At 42.6% G+C, this 11,065-nt stretch overlaps 1 pseudogene; it reads right to left on the bottom strand.

Moving 5' to 3' along the window:
• Positions 1 to 1,497: 1,497 nt before the first annotated feature.
• LOC120590156 (uncharacterized) lies at positions 1,498 to 1,616 on the bottom strand (annotated as a pseudogene).
• Positions 1,617 to 11,065: the final 9,449 nt, after the last annotated feature.

The raw sequence follows: 11,065 nt of genomic DNA, 5'->3' as shown, positions 1-11,065 counted from the left end.
CAGTGAGGCACAGACATAAAGTGTAGGTCTGTCACCCGTAAACTGTCCCTTTGCTGTGGGTAGGTGTAGGATGACTGCAAGCAGCTCCAAGTCTAGAGTCCTTTAACTTCCCAGAGACAAGTTCCATCAGGTCTTGAGGTGATTGTTTTAAACACGCGTTATATCATGTCCATTCCTTATTCTAAACTCTCGAGTGGCTTGCACCCCACTCAGGATAAATGAAAATCTTTATGGTGGGCTTTACCTTGACCTAAAGGCTCCACGAGATCCAGCCCCTTCCTACCTCTCCCCTCCTCCTCGCTGCTCCAGCTGCACTGACCTCCCTGTTTTTCTGTAAATACACAAAAATGTGTCCGCCGCAGGGCCTTTGAAACTGCTGTGCCCTCCCCTCAGAACGGCAGTCCCTCAGATACCATGCTGCCCTCTTTCTCACCTTTCGTGACTCTGTGTCTACGAGGCCTTCGACTATCTGATCCGAACCTCCACTCAGCCTCTACTCCCTTCGTCCTCTGTTATCTTTAGCTTTGTTCTCACTCACGGTGACTTTCAGCCTGGTATCGTCCATCCACGTGGGATTCCTCGCTGTCTCTCCAGCTAGAATGAAAGCTCCATGGGCAGAGAGGCTTCGTTTTGTTTACTGAAGCCTGGTGCTTAGAACGGAGCCTGACAGACAATCGGCGTGAGAAGCAGGATTTGGGTGTTACTGCCACGGTTATATCATATGGAAAAAAGAGATTTTGCAGATTGAGGTTGCTCATCAACTGACCTTAAAATAGGAAGATTATCCTGGATTATCCAGGTGGAAAAAGAAGGTGAATAGTTGAAAGAGAGAGAGAGAGAGAGAGAGAGAGAGAGAGAGAGAGAGAGTTGTAACTAGGAAGGAAGAGACGCAATGTAGCTGGCAGGGGGCAGCAGCCAGAGACGAAGGATGCGTCTAGAAGCTGAGAACAGCCTTCAGCTGACAGACAACTGGGAATTGGGGACCTCAGTCTTACAGCCACAAAGGACTGAATGGAACACAGCCCTGTAGACACCCTGATTTTGGCCTGTGAATCTCTAAGCAGAGACCCGGTGGAGCTCACCAGACTCTTGACCTACGAAAACTATGAGGTAATAACTTCGTGTTGTTTTAAGCCATTAAGTTTATGAATATTCGTCAAAGTAGCAATGGGACATTAATAAAATAGGCAGTTAGTACATATTTATTAGCTCAGTTGGTGATGGGCTGGCCTGGCTGGAGTGACATGGGCATCTCTGACTCAGTCACGAGGGACAGAATAATTTAATGGGTCAGGCCTGTCTCAAATGTCTAATCCTGAAACCACTTGGATAGAAGATTGGGGAGAAGCGATTTTATTTATTTATTTATTTATTTAATTATTATTTTTTAAATTTACTTTATTTTATTTTATTTTTTTTTAGGCAAGGCAAGCCTTGGTTGACCTCATAGATTGCAAGGACCTTGTCAGCTTACAATCCCTTGTCTTTTATTTTTTACGCCTACAGCACCTGGTCTTCCTAGGTGGTCTCCCATCCAAGTACTAACCAGGACCGACCCTGCTTAGCTTCTGAGATCAGACAGAGTCAGGCTTGTTCAGGGTGGCATGGCTGTGAACGAGAAGTGATTTCTTAACGCGTGCCCAGGGCATCTTTACAGAAGGGAAGAGGGTGAATGCCGGGAAAACAAAGTGACACGTGATTCCCACAGGAGCACCAGCGTTCACCTTGAGAGCACGCTGGCAGCCTGCTGAGTGTCCGGTGTCAAAATCTCTACCCGCTCTTCTTTTAGGACCTAAAGCTCAGGAAGCAGAACTGTTGACTTACAGAGAAGAACCTCCTGGAGAAGCCAACAGGAGGCCTGAGCGCGGGTGGCGTGCATCCCACCCTCCTCTGACCTAGGTCAATATTCAGATATCCGGAGCCTGCCCAGGCCCGGTAAAGTCCAGTGTCTGTGCATGAGGCCTGAGCACCAATCGTTCCACAAGTGAATTTGATGCAAGTATTGATCTGGAGCAGGGGTTGGCAGACAAACTTTTTCTGTGAAGAGACAAATAATAAATATTTTAGGCTTTGTGGGCCATGGGGTCTCTGCAGCAAGAACTCAGGACTACCGTTATAGAGGGAAAGTACTCATAGACAATTTGTATACAAATGGACATGGCTACGCGCCAATAAAGTTTTATTGACAAAAGCAGAAAGTAGGTTGGATTTGGCTCTTAGGCTGTAGTTTGCAACTCCTGGTCTGGAGCGTGGGGAATTGCACGGAGAGGTGGGCCTGGGGAGACAGCAGGATTCCCAGGGAGGTCAGAGATTGTCAAGAGGAATACCAGCACCTGGTGGATGCGGCATGGAAGATAAACCCATAATTTGCTTAGAGAAAAGTATATGATAAAAAGCATGTTTTTAAGAAAAGACGGGTGTACTGTTTGCTTTCATGCACACATTAACATGACATTCTCTTTCCCCACTTGTCATGCATAGGTGGGAGTTAAAAAGAAAACAAACAAAACAAAACATTGTATTTAAAAGTAAAAAAAGAAGTAAATCCTGTTATTCGCAGCAACGTGGATGGAGTTGGAGAACAGTACGCTAAGTGAAATAAGCCAGACACAGAAGGACAAACACTGTGTGATCTCACGTATAGAATCTAAAACAGTCAAACTCATAGAAGCAGAGAATGCAATAGTGCAGCCAGGCGGATGGGGTACATGGGGATTTATTGGTATACGTTGCATATAAAAATGCAAGATGAATAAGTTCTAGAAATCAGTTGCACAACATGGCGCCCGTCGTTGACCACACAGTATCATGCGCTTCAACCTTTGTTTGGAGGGTGGATCTTAGATCTCATGTCAAATGTTCTTGCTGCAAACAGCAACTAAAAACCAAAGGGGCACGAAGAAACTGTAAGGTATTAGATATGTCTGTTACCTTGATCGTGGTGACTTTATCACAAGTGTCTGCATATATCTGAACTCATCGAATTGTGTGTATATATATATATATATATATATATATATATATATATATATATATATATATATATTTATCTATTTGTATATCAATTATATCTGAATAAGATTGTTAAAAATTCAAAAAATAAAATTATGGCTTCAGGTTTTTAACACCTGATACCTATACCTGTTTTGTCCTTCAGAAGTTTAGAGGAGTAAAAACTTGAGCAGAGTAAATTAGAACCTTGAAGAATAAAGAAAAAATGAGAGAAGCATAAAAAATTACCTAATGCATATTTTAGGCTTCGAAATTTAATATACAGAAGACAAAGTATTAAATGGTTACTTAAGTCATCTGTTATTACATGGAGGATGTAGAAAGTAAGGGTTGTACATAAGGTATGGACTTTAATGTTATAAAATTGAATAGTTTTTTTTAAAAGGTTGCTAAGGAAAAAGAATGTGGATTCTTTTTCATTCGGGAAGATCTTGGTTAGTGTTTAAGAGTCAGTTGTAACGTTCTTGGCCCAATGACCTTGGGCAAGTCACTTAAAACTAAGACAATGATGGTATTTACCTTACAAGGTGATTGTGAAGAACCAGAGACATTTTTTAAATAAAAGTGTTTTGTAAATGGTGGGAAAAAAATCATAAAAATATGAGTTATTAGAATATGGTAACCCAACTCTCTTGGATGTGCTATTCCACTGTGGTAATTCTGAGATTCATTTATTTTTCATAAGTGTTTTTTTCCTAATCGTTTCAGTGTATTATGCCTATGAAACAATGTGCTTTAGCATTATCTGCATACTTAAAATGGGAATATTCTCACTTCATGACTAATGTGAGGGCGAGAAGCTAGCTCAAAATATTTATGGCATGTTTAAGGCTGATTAATCTTAGGATCTCACAAACCTGGTCTGTTTCACAGTTTCTAAGCTAAAATAGGGTACACGTTATTGAGCTTTAAAGGTCTTTATATTTGTATATGAACAAGCATAAGAAGTGGCATTTCAGTGGCTGAGCTGCAGCCCATACCCTGCTGTCTAGAGCACCATGGATATGGAGCTGGGGTGTGCACTTCGAGTGAGTGGTTTAACATCCTGCTCCCCGCCAAATTTTGATACATGTATTATCGCTGCGTGACTTTCATTTTATAACCGATGGAAGACCATGTAGTTTGCCTGGCTACAGATGCTTAGTGGGGAAGGGGTAGATAGATTCGGTGGCGTGGGTGGCATAGCATGTCCTTCTGGTCCAGTCATTGGATTCAGGCTGAACACAGGAATGAGGGTTCACAGCTGTTGGGATTGGGAGCCTCTGCACAAGCGGGTGATAAAGTGATACAATGTCGAGGAGATAGTTACCCTCACCACTTCTGAATGAGACTCTGCTGTTCGATGAGTCTCTAGACACCAAGTGTAAGCAAGAATATGGGTCACGGGGACCCCCATGCTCTGCTGGTGAGAACATATCCCTCGTGGGTGGAGCATAAATATGTACTGCTCAGTGAAATAACAATCGCTCATTATGCTCTGACCACCTCCCCCCACATATGACCAGAGAAACCTACTCTAGTGGTCAGATTAGTTGAAAGCAACTCAAAAACCAGGAGAATGGATAAGTAAATGTGCTGGATACATGCTATGGAATATCACCAAGCAGTTGGAAGTAACAAATGATGTTGTACATACTGTAACGCGGACAGATTTAAAAAGTACCATGTTGAATAGGAAAAAAAAGAAGCAGAATAAAATTTATAGTTACCATTTACGGAAATAAAAAACATGACATATTTTAGAGAATCAAACACACCCACAGAAATACACCAAACAAAGTGGGTAACATGAGGAGAAGGGAAAGAAAGTGGGCATTCAAACTGTAGGAACTAGCACACAGTGACACCGGACATCGGGAAAAGCTGCGGTGAAACTGGGGGCAGGAGAATGATGTATCTGGCCTTGGGTTATGTGGCTATAATACAACAACATTTTTTATTGTAAAATGATCTACTGGTTTCTATTTTGTTTATATGTGTGATTCCTTCTATTTGCTTTCCAGATCTGAAGATATATATATATATATATATATATATATATATATAAAGATGTGTCAGAAATTTGGAGAATCTTTGCACATAGAGATGGATTTAAGTGTCAAGAAGCATTCTGTCTTCTATGAACACCGCAAGTACCTCCTCTTCACGAACTGCACACAGTGCATGGTACTTAAGCCAAGATCTGCCTCTTTATCAGTCTTTAGTTCCTAGGGGTCAGTGCCGATTGACAAAGGGGAAACTTTGTCCTTCCGTCTAGCTGGCATAATTTTTTTATTTCTGTCAAGTCGAAAGATTCTTACATATATAAGAAGTTGACAAAAGTTGGTCAGTTATTAATATTCTATAGAATTGGTTTTTCTTGACAGTCACCTCATGTACTACTTTCTCTGATAGGCAGGAGAATGGACCTAAAGATGTTCACATTCTAAGCCCCATATCGTATGAATGTATTACTTTTCAGGAAAAAGGGGAATTAAGGTATTAAGAAGACGAAGTTAAGGTTGTGAATCAGCTGTATCTAAGATAAGAAGATGATTCCAGATGAATGAAGTGAGTACAATGTAATCACAAGAGTCCTTAAAAGTGGAAGAGGGAGGCAGAGTTCAGAATCAGAGGGAGAGTGACCATGGACACGTGGTCACAGAGATGCAACGATGCTGGCTTTGAAGATGGAGAGTGGGGGCCGTGAGCCAAGGAATCTAGGCAGCCTCCAGAAGCTGGAAAACGCGAAGAAATTAATTCTTCCCCAGAGCCTCCAGAAAAAAAATGCAGTTCTGCTGAAATCTTGATTTTTTTGCCCAGTGACACCCGTGTCAGATATCTAATTTACAGAACTGTAAAATATGAAAATTGTGTTGTTTTAAGCCATTAAAGTTTTGGTAGTTTATTAGGGCAGCAACAGAAAATTATTGCAGTCTTGGTGTTTGTTGCTACATGGGCATAATCGTATGTCTGTACACTAGTGTGCCCTCAAATTTAAGCTTGATTGTAACTGCTGAGAATATCATTTCTCTTTTGGTAGGGTCCACTTGTTTTTAAAAGCCATTAATATTTAAAATCAAAAGGCAGATTGAAAGTAAATCATTTAAAAAATATAGAGTACTTATGAGTCATTCCAAAACGAGGAAAAAACATTAATGTAAAATTAATATTTCATGGAAAGAATAAACCTCAGGCTATTCTCAGTAACTTACAGAAAAAGTTTTAAAAGAGAATTAACTTTTTATTTTAAGTTTATATTACAAAGTTTTAGGCGGCACTGAGTTAATTTTGTCCAATAGTTTATGGTAACAAAAATAAATTATATTTTGTGTCTTGGTTAAGAAAGTTTTTGGGAACAGTATTATTAGAGAAATTTATCGATAATAGCACAGATTGGTTATAAAGAAAGCTATTTTTTTAAGAGCATGGAACGTCCAAAGATGACAATGTAAATTTCCCAAGAAATGGCTCTCATTAGAATTTTTTCTAAATTTACCAGTTTTTCATTTAATTGGACTGTGTATATGTGTGAATATGTGATGAAAACTTATGACCAAGGAATGTGACTGTAGAAAGCATCTTAAATGACGAGTGTCCCTTCGGGGACACTGAATACTGGGGTAGTGTGCCAACGAAAATAACATAGTGTGTGGAGTTGACCTGACATGCCCTGTGCTCTGACACTCATCCTGAAGAGAAGCAGCTTGAAGTAACCAGTGTGCATCGAAGAACCGGCCCGAATAGACACCACGGGTGGAATTTCATGAGCAAACAAAGATTTAGTTTGTTGAAGTATCTATTAATAGACAAACAACTAGGAAACAGTCAGATGCCTAAATCTTTTGAGAGTCTCGAAAATAAGATGTGATTTCTAAGCAGAGTCATGCTTTAACATGCGCCGTGGGAGAGTAGTGAGCAATAGAAGTGCTGAGTGTTTCTGTGGTCGCCTTGGACCTATTTCGAGAGGGGAAGTTTAAGTGCGTGTGTTTATTATATGGAACCGCTGTTAAATTAATAATTAGTGGAACCTCCTGCTGAAAACTAAAAGAGATGCTTTAGCTCAGCTTCACATACTAGCTTGTCGATTCATGTGCTTTTGAATGTTTTTTTTTTTTTAACAGCTTATTGCACTTGTTTTTCTACTTCAAAAATTACACATACGACTTGCATAATGAGAAGCTGTGTTTTTGCGCAAAGGGACCATAGCACTTACATGGGTTCAATAATTTTGAATATCCCTCAATATCACATGTCCATATTTGGAATATTACAAATGGTTTACATGGGGGTCTACAGATTCAGCATTGTTCCTTCTCAGAAAATGACAACTCATGGGTACCTTCAAGCAAATTGGCTACCTTAGAAAGAATTATACTAAATGGGACTGGTAGCATTATGTGGTAATAACAAAAATCTAAGCCATCGAATGAGCATGTTTTTAAGGTGGTGTTAAAGGTAGAAGAAATATATTGAATGTGTTTATGTGAGTTAAAGTATTGAGGAAATTTACATAATATGGGGGTATGGATGGAGATGACTGGTCAGTGGAGTGGAGGCTGCTGTGGGTGGAGCGTAAGGATGAATTAATGCAGGAGAGTCAGGTCTTGACCAAGATGATAAAACCAACAAGGAACGATGACCGCTCTGGACACATAAGCAGTCGGCGCTGCCACGTTGGGTGCCGAGCCTTGTGCCTCTTGGAGACAAGGCATCTTCCAAGCTCCATCCAGGGAAGTAAGATACAACCTTCCTACTTAAGATCCGCACCCGTCGTGCACTGTTTCCTGGGGAATCTGCCGCAGTCTCTCTCCTGAGATTCAGTTCAGAGGGGAGAGGGGAGGACGGAGAGCGTAGTCTCACCCCTTACTCTCTTCCATGCTCCAGCATCAGAAACTTCAGTGGCCAGAAGAAATTTCTTTCTGCGAGTGGCAGCCTTTCCTGACCTTTTCCTTATCTGATGTTCTTACATCTCTTTACTGGGACTAACTGTAAAATTATGCTCAGATTTGTAAGCTTTGCTCTTGATATAAAAAAAAAAATGCTAATTTTTTTGACTATTAACATAATCTTCCCACATACCTTCAAACAAGCCAGGCTTTCAGTTTACTGTCTTATAAGGAAATGTAAGGATGTCTGAGGATGAGCCAAAGCCATGTCCGGTTTCCTTAGGTCAAGGGAGTTTGCAGCGCAAGTGGTGTGTGTGTGTGTGTGTGTGTGTGTGCGTGGCCACAGATGTGTGTGTGTGTGTGTGTGTGTGTTCAGGTTTATGCTCCTTCTAAAGCGTGGAAAGGAAAAAACATCTTCACTTCTCTGGGCATAGGCTGCTTCTTAGAGTCAAATTTGGAATTTTCCACACACAGCAACCACGACGTGGCTGTTGGTTCGTCTGTTTTATTTTCTTTATCCTCAATGTCGAAGCAGAGAAGAGTGTGCTATTGGAAGGTACCTTGCGACGGGCAGACCGGCTCTCCTGGCGTGGTGATTCTCTAATGCCAGGACGCCAAGTCCTCAGCTGCTTTCAGGATTCCTGCAGCCCGGCTGAGATGCAGGCCGGCATTGGTCCCTGGGCCACAACATGGGCATCACTGGGAGAAGTCGCACCGGAGGGACCTGGAGGGATAAGCTGGAGACAGGTTCCCAGGAGGAGGAGGAGGGCATAGAAGCCAGAGCTGCGACATTCCCTGAGTGAGCTGGCAGATCGTGGGGGTGGACTGGGATGGCTGGTGAACTGAAGGGGTGGACATGTTCTGAGGTCGGAGGGAACAGACAAGCAGAAGGCTACATCGGCTAAGAAAATCATTTAACCGTTCGCCTTCATGGCCACTGGAGGGCGGAATGAATGGGCTGGGTGCCCTGTAAAATGCTCCAGCATCCCTCAGGCAGTGGAGAAAATGACTTTCTCAGCACCGGATGGAGGGACACTAAAGCCACCACCTGTACGTAAGGGAGCATCAGAGTCTCACTTTGCAACAGGGCGTTTCCCTGACGCCCTCGAACTTCTGTGGAACCCTTGGCCGCAGCCAGGGGTGCGTTCGCCTCCGACATCGCTTGCGAACTTGTGTACTTGCGCCGTTGTGCATGTTGTCTCGAGATTCTGGTGCTTTCATCGGATTCTCAGCAGAGGCCCTGACTCCAAAACATTAAGGCCATTACATTAAAGGAAATGCTACACAATCAAGGAACTGATAACTCAGTACATTAAAACCCTTTTTCTTTTCTCAGAAATTCCAGTGAAAGAAAGCAATGTCGCGGATCACAGAGTTTGTTTTCTGTTTTCCTAAATCCCTTTAGAGATAAAACTCATGCAAAAATGTCCCCCTAAAAGACAATGACAACAAAAGAGAACAAAAGCCTGCCCTCGGGGCCTCCTGCAAAGAAGAACCCTTTACTATAAATAAGAATATCTTTAAATCATTGAGATTCATTATAAGAATCCATGTTTGAAAAACTCTTCTGCCAGCCGAGAAGCGTCTATGAGGACGAACGGTAGCATCTGATGAATAACTTACTGTAAAAGGCAAGTTTCTGTGAGGAACTAACACTTCATCCTCAGGAGGCCTTTATTTACTATAAAAACCCAAGTGCCTTTTGCTGTTATCAGGCCGATAGTTACAGGGAAATTGATTCTCTGCCCAGAATTTCCCCAACGGTCCCAATAAAGCATGATGCACGCCGGGCCCCCGGTCCTGGTCTCAGTAGCTGCCCTGCAGTGGCCGGCAGCACCCTCTCCGCAGCAATTAGCGGTAATAAGTAGGAGCTCACACAATTGATGGTGTAATTTGCCCGGACAGTGTGGAAGCAGCAGTTATGAAATGCTTCACCGGGCGGAGCCCTTGTCCTTGGCGCCTCCCTCCCATCAATTTTTCGAGTAGCAGAGCCTAATGAAGGCGCGAGGCAGGGGGTGTGGGAACGCTAAGGGCTCGGGCGCAGAGCATCCTTTCCCTGTCAAACGGACCAGCCTCGCTCAGCATGATTGCTACGCGTTCTTTTCTTTATCACTCTAATCGATGCTTCTCCTCGATTAACCCTGAAGAGGTTTTGAGGAAAAGGGGTGTTGGGGTGTATGTGGGGGAAGAGCATGTACAGGGCTTTTTCTTGTTATCTGTCTCTAACGGTGTTTTTGATCGCTTGCATTATTTTTTTGGTCCTTTCTTAGAATTTCCATCTCTCTGCTTACACTGCCCATCTATTCCTGCATGTTGCCTACTTTTTCCGTTAGCACTCCTAGCAGATTAATCATAGGGGTCTTAAATTCCCAGTCTGATGATTCCAACATCTCTAATTCCAACATATTTGAGTCTGGTTCTGATGCTCGCTCAGTCTCTTCAAGTTGTGTTTTTGCCTTTTAGCATGCCTTGTGATTTTTGGTTGCATGCCAGACATGCTGTACGAGAGTAGAAGGAACTCTGATAAACAGGCCTTTAGTGATGAGGTATTGAAGGGGAAACTGAATCCTGTGACAGGCCTCAGTCTTTTCGTGAACCTGTGACTCTGGGTTATTCTTGTGTCTTTCCCGCCCTCTTCCCTGGATGGGGTAGACTAACTGGAGTGGGCAGAAGTTGCTTATTTCCCTTTCCCCAGATTGGTTAGGCTCTTAAAACCCCCCACTAATTTAGGGTACAGTAAAATAGTTTTTCTTGAGGGCAGACTTTGTTAAGAAGAACAGAATACTCTGGCATATTTCGAAATTGTTGCTTTCCACCTCCTCCCTGCCAGAAGCAAGATGGGGAATTGTCTCAAACCCGGTCCAGCTTCTGGAGGCAAAACTCACAGAACTGTGGGGTCCCACGAAGACCAGCCTTCTGGAAGCTTTGTCTCTCAGACTGCTCCGCACTAAACCTCTGGCGGCTTGTCAATTCCCACTTGAGTTTGGTGTCTGCTCCTGGGTTTCTGCTCTGCTAAGCTGTGATTCTCTCTATCAGCCCGTCTGTCTGCCGATTTTTGCAACAGTGTTCTGTGACTTCCCTTCTCTTCCAGATCTCAGAGTTATTGATTTTTCAGTTCGTGTGGCTTTTTACTTGTTGGGAGAGAGTGGCAACTTCCAAACTTCCCTCATGCTTGACTAGACACC

This window comes from Pteropus medius, unplaced genomic scaffold (genome assembly GCF_902729225.1).
Source record: "Pteropus medius unplaced genomic scaffold, Ma_sr-lr_union100, whole genome shotgun sequence".
NCBI classification, from domain to species: domain Eukaryota; kingdom Metazoa; phylum Chordata; class Mammalia; order Chiroptera; family Pteropodidae; genus Pteropus; species Pteropus medius.
The sequence above is the reverse complement of the archived record's forward strand: the minus strand, read 5'-3'. Positions and strand labels throughout refer to the sequence as shown.